The 8,590-nt window shown below is 33.2% G+C and overlaps 2 non-coding genes across 2 annotated transcripts; both read left to right on the top strand.

Annotated features, from left to right (window-relative positions):
- Nucleotides 1-2,489: 2,489 nt before the first annotated feature.
- LOC117185278 (small subunit ribosomal RNA) lies at nucleotides 2,490-4,476 on the top strand. Its single transcript, XR_004470854.1, has one exon. It is a non-coding gene; the product is annotated as a small subunit ribosomal RNA (ribosomal RNA).
- Nucleotides 4,477-5,074: 598 nt separating this feature from the next.
- LOC117185252 (5.8S ribosomal RNA) lies at nucleotides 5,075-5,250 on the top strand. Its single transcript, XR_004470828.1, has one exon. It is a non-coding gene; the product is annotated as a 5.8S ribosomal RNA (ribosomal RNA).
- Nucleotides 5,251-8,590: the final 3,340 nt, after the last annotated feature.

The following is an 8,590-nucleotide window of genomic DNA, read 5'->3' on the forward strand; positions in this document are numbered from 1 at the left end:
ATATATGAAAATTATTTTTATATATTTATATGAATATATACCTATAAATGGTAATATATATTTATATATAGATATATATTAAAAGAATATATTTTATATAAATATGGATAATTATTTATCCTATATAAATTACGTTGGCTTGAATATGAATATAATGTTATATATAAGTTTGTTATACTTAATTACATATGAAATGATACTTATAAAAATTTTATTATGTGAACACACGAAACATAGTGTATATGCATATGTGCAAATGTGAATGTATATATGAAATAATATGAATGCAAAAAGCATGGAGTGATCGTATATGGAACTTGGAAGTATTTCTAATATTGGAATTAATGATATGTGATATGAATGCAAGAATTAAATAGTTTTGGTATATAAAATGTGATAATATTATTGTGTATGTGAAATGTTCCCATATCCTAAAAATTATAACATGAGCATGATTTGATTATGAATACAGAAAATATAAAGATATATTTATATACATATGTACAAATATATGTATATTTGGAGTGGTTCGTTTGTGGAACTTGGAAGTATTTCTAATATTGGAATTCAATGATATGTGATATAAATGCAAGAATTAAATAGTTTTGTATATAAAATGACAATATTATGGATATGGGGGAAACATTCACCATATCCTTAAAAGTATAACATGAGCATGATTTGATTTTGAATAGAGAAAATATAATGATATATTTTATATACATATTTACAAAAATATATGTATATTTTTTGACATTGTGTTATAATGAATAAAAATAACAAATAACGCCGAGGTGTGCTATAAATATCAATATTAGGTTTATATGGATATGGATATGGATATGGATATGGATATGGGAATGTTTCTCATATATAATATAACATTATAACATAATCATAATGCGATTATAAATATAGAAATATAAAAATGTATTTAATATAAATAGATATATTACGTGTATATGTGAAATTAAAGCAAAGATACCAGCTGATATGATATTTTTCATGTAAATGAATGATGAATGTAATAAAAATAATTAATTTAATTTCATATGATATGGGGAACATACTAAGTCGGCAATGTCTGTTTATTTTATATGCGTATATATATTTTTCTTAATATATGAATAATTTTGAAGTGATAGTATAGTATTTTGTATTAAAATACGAAAAGAAACTATTTTTAAAAGGTACTCTCAAGTAAAAATACTGATTGCGGAAAGCGTGGCAGAAAACCTATATAGGGAGTGGTAGTCTCGTGCATGGTATATTCATATGAAAATGTTATAATGAAAAATTATTAATTTATTTCATATGATATGGGGAATATACTAAGCCGGCAATGTCTGTGTATTTTATATGAATATATATATATATTTCTTAATATATATGAATAATTTTGAAGTGATAGTATTGTATTTTTTATTAAAATACGAAAAGAAACTATTGTTAAGAGGCACTCTCAAGTAAAAATACCCGATTTGCGGAAAGCGTGGCAAAAAAACCTATATAGGGAGTGGTAGTCTCGTGCATGGTATATTTCATATGAAAATTTTATAATGAAAAATTATTAATTTATTTCATATGATATGGGGAATATACTTAGCCGACAATGTCTGTGTATTTTATATGAATATATATATATTTCTTAATATATATGAATAATTTTGAAGTGATAGTATTGTATTTTTTATTAAAATACGAAAAGAAACTATTGTTAAGAGGCTTTCTAAAGCAAAATACCCGATTTGCGGAAAGCGTGGCAGAAAACCTATACATGATGGACAGTTGATGTCCATCGGTATTGTATACAATATTTGGTACAGTATTGTATATAATATTATTATATGTTGTCATTATACTCAAAGTAGTGTTTAATAGGAGATATTTGTTTTCAAATTGATCTTAATAAAGATAATATAGTGAAACTAACCAAGATATATACTATTTAGTATATATCATTTCTGTTTCGAATTATTATCGTGAATTTTTGGAAATGGTCTTATATGATTAAATATTGTATGAGTGCCATTTCAACAATGTACCAGCATATAATCAAAGCGATTTATATGCAAATTCAAATATTGCCAAAATATATAAATTCCATTCCACATGAACTCATGTGTTTGGTTTTATTTAATGTATATCACAAAAAACGCATACGAAATTGGATAAATTTTAAATTTGTTGTCAAAATACATAGTTTAAACACAATTAATATTGGTTTAAGCCTATATACGTGTGATAATATATTAAGTGCAAATAAAAAGATATTTTTAAAAAAAAAAAAAATGTATATAATAAAATATATATATTTATATAGAGAAAAATGGCGAATGTGAATGCTATATAAAAATGGCCACAATCGTTTAACAAATTCTCATAAACTGTTGATAAAAAATATTTATTTTTTTTTTTTTTATTCAAAAGTATTATTGAGTTGTCAAATATTTACATATGTGAGCGTATGCGCACGAAACGAAAACATTATTCTGGTTGATCCTGCCAGTAGTTATATGCTTGTCTCAAAGATTAGCCATGCATGTCTAAGTACACACGAATTAAAAGTGAAACCGCAAAGGCTCATTATATCAGTTATGGTTCCTTAGATCGTTAACAGTTACTTGGATAACTGTGGTAATTCTAGAGCTAATACATGCAATTAAAACACGGACCTTATGGGACGTGTGCTTTTATTAGGCTAAAACCAAGCGATCGCAAGATCGTTACATTGGTTGAACTCTAGATAACATGCAGATCGTATGGTCTTGTACCGACGACAGATCTTTCAAATGTCTGCCCTATCAACTTTGATGGTAGTATCTAGGACTACCATGGTTGCAACGGGTAACGGGGAATCAGGGTTCGATTCCGGAGAGGGAGCCTGAGAAACGGCTACCACATCTAAGGAAGGCAGCAGGCGCGTAAATTACCCACTCCCAGCTCGGGGAGGTAGTGACGAAAAATAACAATACAGGACTCATATCCGAGGCCCTGTAATTGGAATGAGTACACTTTAAATCCTTTAACAAGGACCAATTGGAGGGCAAGTCTGGTGCCAGCAGCCGCGGTAATTCCAGCTCCAATAGCGTATATTAAAGTTGTTGCGGTTAAAACGTTCGTAGTTGAACTTGTGCTTCATACGGGTAGTACAACTTACAATTGTGGTTAGTACTATACCTTTATGTATGTAAGCGTATTACCGGTGGAGTTCTTATATATAATTAAGTACTTGTATTTTTTATATATTCCTCCTATTAAAACCTGCATTAGTGCTCTTCATCGAGTGTTATTGTGGGCCGGTACAATTACTTTGAACAAATTAGAGTGCTTAAAGCAGGCTTCAAATGCCTGAATATTCTGTGCATGGGATAATGAAATAAGACCTCTGTTCTGCTTTCATTGGTTTTTCAGATCAAGAGGTAATGATTAATAGAAGCAGTTTGGGGGCATTAGTATTACGACGCGAGAGGTGAAATTCTTGGACCGTCGTAAGACTAACTTAAGCGAAAGCATTTGCCAAAGATGTTTTCATTAATCAAGAACGAAAGTTAGAGGTTCGAAGGCGATCAGATACCGCCCTAGTTCTAACCATAAACGATGCCAGCTAGCAATTGGGTGTAGCTACTTTTATGGCTCTCTCAGTCGCTTCCCGGGAAACCAAAGCTTTTGGGCTCCGGGGGAAGTATGGTTGCAAAGCTGAAACTTAAAGGAATTGACGGAAGGGCACCACCAGGAGTGGAGCCTGCGGCTTAATTTGACTCAACACGGGAAAACTTACCAGGTCCGAACATAAGTGTGTAAGACAGATTGATAGCTCTTTCTCGAATCTATGGGTGGTGGTGCATGGCCGTTCTTAGTTCGTGGAGTGATTTGTCTGGTTAATTCCGATAACGAACGAGACTCAATATATTAAATAGATATCTTCAGGATTATGGTGTTGAAGCTTATATAGCCTTCATTCATGGTGGCAGTAAAATGTTTATTGTGTTTGAATGTGTTATATAAGTGGAGCCGTACCTGTTGGTTTGTCCCATTATAAGGGACACTAGCTTCTTAAATGGACAAATTGCGTCTAGCAATAATGAGATTGAGCAATAACAGGTCTGTGATGCCCTTAGATGTCCTGGGCTGCACGCGCGCTACAATGAAAGTATCAACGTGTATTTCCTAGACCGAGAGGTCCGGGTAAACCGCTGAACCACTTTCATGCTTGGGATTGTGAACTGAAACTGTTCACATGAACTTGGAATTCCCAGTAGTGTGAGTCATTAACTCGCATTGATTACGTCCCTGCCCTTTGTACACACCGCCCGTCGCTACTACCGATTGAATTATTTAGTGAGGTCTCCGGACGTGATCACTGTGACGCCTTGCGTGTTACGGTTGTTTCGCAAAAGTTGACCGAACTTGATTATTTAGAGGAAGTAAAGTCGTAACAAGGTTTCCGTAGGTGAACCTGCGGAAGGATCATTATTGTATGTTTCTAACCCGTTAACAAAAATATATATATATTGCCAATTTACCAAACAAAATATGTTTTATAAAATCATAATTGTAAAATAAATATTATTCAGTTGTATATATTATATGTTTATATTAATTAATTATATTGCCAATATACTCATTTAGTAGTAGCTATACATATAACATTGTGTTCTATGTGTGTAGCAATTAATATATAAATACATATTGATGATATTATTACAATAATATTGATTTATAACATCTGTGTGCATATGTACCATAGTATGCAACGCGTTGCGAATATGTATTTTCCATCATAGCTATGGGCATACATTGGTTAATGCAACAGCCTAAAAAGTACAATGTTGTACCTGATTTCGGTTAATACTTTTATATAAATTGATAATTATCAAACAAGCCAAAATACATATTATATTATTTAACAATAGGTAATATATCGTTTATATAAAACTAAGACATTTCGCAACATTCTTTTAGGATAAAATTAAATTATTGAAGGAATTGATATATGCCAGTAAAATGGTGTATTTTTAATTTCTTTCAATAAAGACATATCTGACAAATAAATGAATAAACAAATTTTAATCACTCTAAGCGGTGGATCACTCGGCTCATGGGTCGATGAAGAACGCAGCAAACTGTGCGTCATCGTGTGAACTGCAGGACACATGAACATCGACATTTTGAACGCATATCGCAGTCCATGCTGTTGTACTTTAATTAATTTATAGTGCTGCTTGGACTACATATGGTTGAGGGTTGTAAGACTATGCTAAATAAGTTGTTTAAAAATTTTACGAAATTTTTAAGCATATTGTATATTATTGGATATGTTATTATATATATATATATTCATAATATTGATATTAAATGGAAACGCATTATCTCTCATTGTTGTATATATTGTGTGAGAAGAACGAAGAAAATATATATTTTTTTGTCCTTTTTCAATCAAATAATACTGAGAAATGTCTAGCATAAAAAATAATTAAAGTTTTTCATCTAGAATTGCCTCTTATTAATGTTTCGAAAGGAAATTTTGTTGTAAATATAAATATTTAATATTCTTCGTGATATTCGTTATAAAATACGAATATTATAATGATTTCATTATGAGAACGCTCTATATATATATAATAATATAGTGTAATTATCATTATAAATTTTAATATACGTATATACAACCTCAACTCATATGGGACTACCCCCTGAATTTAAGCATATTAATTAGGGGAGGAAAAGAAACTAACCAGGATTTTCTTAGTAGCGGCGAGCGAAAAGAAATCAGTTCAGCACTAAGTCACTTTGTCTATATGGCAAACGTGAGATGCAGTGTATGGAGCGTCAATATTCTAGTATGAGAAATTAACGATTTAAGTCCTTCTTAAATGAGGCCATTTACCCATAGAGGGTGCCAGGCCCGTATAACGTTAATGATTACTAGATGATGTTTCCAAAGAGTCGTGTTGCTTGATAGTGCAGCACTAAGTGGGTGGTAAACTCCATCTAAAACTAAATATAACCATGAGACCGATAGTAAACAGTACCGTGAGGGAAAGTTGAAAAGAACTCTGAATAGAGAGTTCAAACAGTACGTGAAACTGCTTAGGAGGTTAAGCCCGATGAACCTGAATATCCGTTATGGAAAATTCATCATTAAAGTTGTAATATTTTAACAATATTATAATAATAGTGTGCATTTTTTCCATATAAGGACATTGTAATCTATTAGCATATAACAAATTTATCATAAATATGACTTATAGTGTATTCAATTATTATGCTTGCATTTAACATAGAATAAATGTCATTAATTTGATAAAGTGTTGATAAATTAAAATTAATACAGTGCGTTAATTTTTCGAAATTATATAATGGCATAATTATCATTGATTTTTGTGTTTATTATATGCATTTGTATGATTAACAATGCGAAAGATTCAGGATACTTTCGGGACCCGTCTTGAAACACGGACCAAGGAGTCTAACATATGTGCAAGTTATTGGGAGATAAACCTAATAGCATAATTAACTTGACTAATAATGGGATTAGTTTTTTAAACTATTTATAGATAATTAACACAATCCCGGGGCGTTCTATATAGTTATGTATGATAATATTTATATTATTTATGCCTCTAACTGGAACGTACCTTGAGCATATATGCTGTGACCCGAAAGATGGTGAACTATACTTGATCAGGTTGAAGTCAGGGGAAACCCTGATGGAAGACCGAACAGTTCTGACGTGCAAATCGATTGTCAGAATTGAGTATAGGGGCGAAAGACCAATCGAACCATCTAGTAGCTGGTTCCTTCCGAAGTTTCCCTCAGGATAGCTGGTGCATTTTAATGTTATATAAATAATCTTATCTGGTAAAGCGAATGATAGACGGCCTTAGGGTCGAAACGATCTTAACCTATTCTCAAACTTTAAATGGGTAAGAACCTTAACTTTCTTGATATGAAGTTTAAGGTTATGATATAATGTGCCCAGTGGGGCCACTGTTGGTAAGCAGAACTGGCGCTGTGGGATGAACCAAACGTAATGTTACGGTGCCCAAATTAACAACTCATGCAGAAACCATGAAAGGCGTGGTTGCTTAAAACAGCAGGACGGTGATCATGGAAGTCGAAATCCGCTAAGGAGTGTGTAACAACTCACCTGCCGAAGCAACTAGCCCTTAAAATGGATGGCGCTTAAGTTGTATACCTATACATTACCGCTAAAGTAGATGATTTATATTACTTGTGATATAAGTTTGAAACTTTAGTGAGTAGGAAGGTACAATGGTATGCGTAGAAGTGTTTGGCGTAAGCCTTCATGGAGCTGCATTGGCACAGATCTTGGTGGTAGTAGCAAATAATCGAATGAGACCTTGGAGGACTGAAGTGGAGAAGGGTTTCGTGTGAACAGTGGTTGATCACGAGTTAGTCGGTCCTAAGTTCAAGGCGAAAGCCGAAAATTTCAAGTAAAAATCAGTGAGTAATATTGTCAAATCTTTATGATTTTTAAATACTTGAATAATTTGAACGAAAGGGAATACGGTTCCAATTCCGTAACCTGTTGAGTATCCGTTTGTTATTAAATATGGGCCTCGTGCTCATCCTGGCAACAGGAACGACCATAAAGAAGCCGTCGAGAGATATCGGAAGAGTTTTCTTTTCTGTTTTATAGCCGTACTACCATGGAAGTCTTCGCAGGAGAGATATGGTAGATGGGCTAGAAGAGCATGACATAACTGTTGTGTCGATATTTTCTCCTCGGACCTTGAAAATTTATGGTGGGGACACGCAAACTTCTCAACAAGGGCCGTACCAATATCCGCAGCGGTTCCAAGGTGAAGAGTCTCTAGTCGATAGAATAATGTAGGTAAGGGAAGTCGGCAAATTAGATCCGTAACTCGGGATAAGGATTGGTTTTGAAGATGAGATAGTCGGGCTTGATTGGGAAACAATAACATGGTTTATGTGCTCGTTACTGGGTAAATAGAGTTTCTATCATTTATGATAGTTACTTGTTCCCCGGATAGTTTAGTTACGTAGCCATTGTGGAACTTTCTTGCTAAAATTTTTAAGATACTAATTGGGTTAAACAGTTTAGTTCTTATTAATTATAACGATTATCAATTAACAATCAATTCAGAACTGGCACGGACTTGGGGAATCCGACTGTCTAATTAAAACAAAGCATTGTGATGGCCCTAGCGGGTGTTGACACAATGTGATTTCTGCCCAGTGCTCTGAATGTCAAAGTGAGAAATTCAAGTAAGCGCGGGTCCAACGGCGGGAGTAACTATGACTCTCTTTGGAAGATATGGGTCTGAATAATAGCGTAGAAGGGGAGTCATTCCGTAATTCGTAAATCGTAAAAAATCAGATCAAGTTGATTCAAGACCTCCTCGTGGTATCTTCTGGATGCTATTAGACTGAAGTTCTTTGGTCTAATAGTAACTAACTTGAACAGCGAAACAGTCCTATGGGGTTGCCAGCCCCTTGGACAGTTCAGTTTGATTGGCACTAATATGCAAAATACAAGCCTCGGATAATAAACACTAATTCGTTGACGAACCAAATCCCTACGGTCTCTAGCCTAGGGGCC

This window comes from Drosophila pseudoobscura, chromosome X (assembly GCF_009870125.1).
Source record: "Drosophila pseudoobscura strain MV-25-SWS-2005 chromosome X, UCI_Dpse_MV25, whole genome shotgun sequence".
NCBI lineage: Eukaryota > Metazoa > Arthropoda > Insecta > Diptera > Drosophilidae > Drosophila > Drosophila pseudoobscura.